Source organism: Natrix helvetica (assembly GCF_964273705.1).
Source record: "Natrix helvetica genome assembly, chromosome: 2".
Lineage (NCBI taxonomy): Eukaryota > Metazoa > Chordata > Lepidosauria > Squamata > Natricidae > Natrix > Natrix helvetica.
In genome coordinates, this window is record NC_138552.1 from 264,004,065 (window position 1) to 264,007,498 (window position 3,434).

Genomic DNA, 3,434 nt, shown 5'->3' on the forward strand with positions numbered 1-3,434 from the left:
TCTTAGCAAATAGCTTATATTTGATTGTATGCTACTTCTGGGCAAGCAACCATACCAGCTGGAAAACCTCAGTGGCAAGGTAACTATTCGAACAAGTAAACAGAAGGGGAAGAATGAGACGGTAAAATTATAGTATAATATGTGGTTGAAAAGCAGATAACACCTTTTGCACTGAATTGTATGCCCCCCTCTCCCTCCCTCCCTCTCCCCCTTTTCCACCCCCCTCGCCCTCCTCCTCTCTCTCATAGGAATATCCTGCTCCAGGCCCCTGTTAAAGAAGTTGCACAAAGTCTGCAATGTTCATTTAGCTTTATTTCAAGGAATATTTGCCAAATTTTACTTCAATGCATAAATGTTTTAGAGTTTGATAGCAATTTGATTCATTTAAAGAAAGATAAAGCAATAGCAGGCAGTAATCTCAGGTCATTGGCCATATCTTGAAGTTGTCCAGGATGGTAGATGGAGATGGTATTATTTTCCACTGCGGCTATACAAATGAGATAAAATAATAGATTGATCAAAGTGAGTTTAAGGTAAATTTTGGGCTTTGCAAAGATTTGTGAATGCAAACAATATCAGGCAGATAATCTCAATTTAGTATCCCTATTAGAGGAGAGTTTTCTTACCGTACGCAGCACTTCATACCCAACTGACAGTCCACTTGCCCAAGGCATTTGTAGCCACGAGGACACCGATTGGGAAAGCATGTTCCTCTTCTACGACCACAGCGGTGGTGGGCATTCCCTATGAAAAGAAAAAGAGGAGACAGGTAAACGATGAGTAAAGATTCCTTAATATTTAAATACATTTTTCCTTCCAAGCCACTACCTTCTCCTACAGAATTGCAGGATTGCTAGGACTACAGCAACTTTTCTCCTTCCAGAGGAATCCATTTCTGTTGATCTCCCTGCAGCAGCTTCAATAAATCAGTTATTAACCCTGATTTGAAGTCTGGCTCAGAGATGAATTTGCTGGTAAGCCTACATTTATTAAGATAGGAGGGAAGTAATAATCTGATTCACCTGAAGGGAAGCCCTTGCTCTCTCCAGTATTACATGGACCCTTGCATGGTAGAAATTAATGCTGAGTTACAGTGGTTGATTCTGCTGGGTGAAAACTTTGAGTGAGAAGGATTAACTTCCTTTAAACTTCAGGACCTATTTTCCTTTGGCTTTCTCCCCTTCTCTTAATGTTTCTATCACTACTTTTTTCTGCTCTTGAAATGCTGTGTATTTATGATATTTTGCTGTAATTTCTTCTCTTTTTCCCACATTAAGTACAAATATGGTCACTAGATGATTAATATCTCTTTTATTTTTTTCCATCTTTATTTTTTTAAAAAATATCTTAAGGTGGTGAAAGAGAGAGAGAGGGAAGGAGGGGCAGGGGGAGAGGAAGAGGGAGAGAGACAGACAGACAGACAGAGAGACCCAGCTGGGATCCATTTAAAAGTCTCTCATCCTTTTATTTTCTGCAAAGCACCAAGACTGTGAGAAGGTTCGACCCCAGAGGGAGAGACTGATCCAAATTCACTCAGTCACCTTTCATGCTTAACATGGGACTGGAAATCAGTTTCCAAATTTGTAGCCTTTTGCTTTAATCACTAGATTTAACGGTATAAACTGTTTCTCTAATGTTGGTCCTTATTCAAATAGAACATATTTTGCTGAGAATTGGGTAAACCAGTATCAAAGTTAAGCAAATCAACAAAAATAATCTACCATAACAAAAGCTCCAATAACATTCTTTCAAGAATAGTGAATCAGTGAATCAATATTCCAGCCCCTCCTCGATGCCTGATAATTTACTGGATCTCAAGTTTTAATGCAAAAGAAAAATCAGACATGTTTTTTTCAAATGTTTGGATGCTCATGTTGACAATAATCCACACAGTTCAAAGCTAGTTCTATAAAGTAAAACAAAAAGAAGACGTTGAAGATTATCCTGCCTTCAGTGATATTTATACTTGTTTAGAAAGAAGTGAGTTATCAATCCTGGTTAAATTATCACTAATTTTTTTCTTACCTGGTTGAGACAGGAATGCAAGGAAAAGAAATGAGAAGAGCAGATAAAGGATCTTCATGCTGGGATTGGTCCGGAGCAGATCTTACTCCTGGGACAGACACCACTCTCTATTTATAGAATTATAATGATTGCATCATATCACCTCGGTGAACTATTGCAAATATTCTTAGGTGTTATTTTTACAGTTATTACATAAGGCAATAGTGCCACTTCCTTGTATTGAAACACTCCTGTGGATTTGATGTTGCAAAAGTCCTCAAAAGACCAACAGACTTATTTCAACAGCTAACCTGCTTTGGTTGTAAATGATTGGAGGCTCAGGACTTGCAATGCCTAATGGAGGAAAGAAAATTCCTTATTGAATTGCTGCCCAAACTCTACCAGTCCATGATGATGATGCTCAGCCATATTCATTAGCAGCTGGAGTTTTGGAAGAGCCCTTAGAACCCAATAATAGAAATTTGGGTCTGACACATTTTTATGGGTGGTTTCGGGGAAAATAGCTGCTCTGCTTTTGGTGGGTGTTTGTGATACTCAGATGAAACACCTGTTTCTTTGGCTTTCACTGTAGTTTTCCCCTCTCATGCAGGTGATTTCTATTTCTCCAAAGACAGCGCTTAGGTTTAATAGAAAGTTTAGAAAGGAGCAATAAAGATGATTAGGGGGCTAGAAGCTAAAACAGGATGAATGGCTGAAAAAATGGGTTTGGCCAGAATAAGAAAGAGAAGGACTATGGGTGACACTAAAGCAGTCCTCCAATATCTGAGAGGTTGTCGTAGCGAAGAGGGGTCAGTCTAATATCCAAAGAACTTAGGGAAGGACAAGAAGCAATGGATTGGAACATATCAGAAAGGGATCCAACCTATAAGGAAAGAGAAATTTCCTGAGGGTGCGGACAATTAACTAGTGAAGCAGCTTGGCTCCAGAAGTTTTGGGTGCTCCATCACTGGAGGTTTTAAAGAATATTTTGGAAAGCCATTTGTCTGGAATGGTGTAGGATCTTCTAATTGAGCAGGGGATTGGACTGCCTTCCAACTTGGTTATTCTGTAAGTTATGTTAGTTGGTTTCAAAGTGAAGCACTAGACATTTTCCCATACCCTGAGTGACATAGTAACTTAAAAACTGTTTTCATGAAACAAAATATTCAGACTTAGTTATATAGCCATCCTAGTTTCTGAAATTAAATATGACTGTTCAACATTTGCCTAGGATACCTATAGTTTTGGGCTTCCAGCTAAAGGAAGATTGCAGCAAGAAGTGCAGCGAACAAACTTAATAAGTGAAAATAAAAATAAATAAAATGTAGTCATGTATTTTTCCCACTGACTTTTTTAATTCAACTGCAAGGGAACTGCTATAGTAAAGGGAAAATATTTGAGGGTGTAGTAGACTAGTCCATCTTTTCCTC

The 3,434-nt window shown here is 38.5% G+C and overlaps 1 long non-coding RNA gene across 1 annotated transcript; it reads right to left on the reverse strand.

Annotated features, from left to right (window-relative positions):
* Nucleotides 1–334: 334 nt before the first annotated feature.
* Nucleotides 335–2,096, reverse strand: LOC309385908. Its single transcript, XR_014174313.1, has 3 exons — nt 2,026–2,096; nt 627–744; nt 335–487 (listed from the first exon to the last, which is right to left on the reverse strand). It is a non-coding gene; the product is annotated as an uncharacterized lncRNA (long non-coding RNA).
* Nucleotides 2,097–3,434: the final 1,338 nt, after the last annotated feature.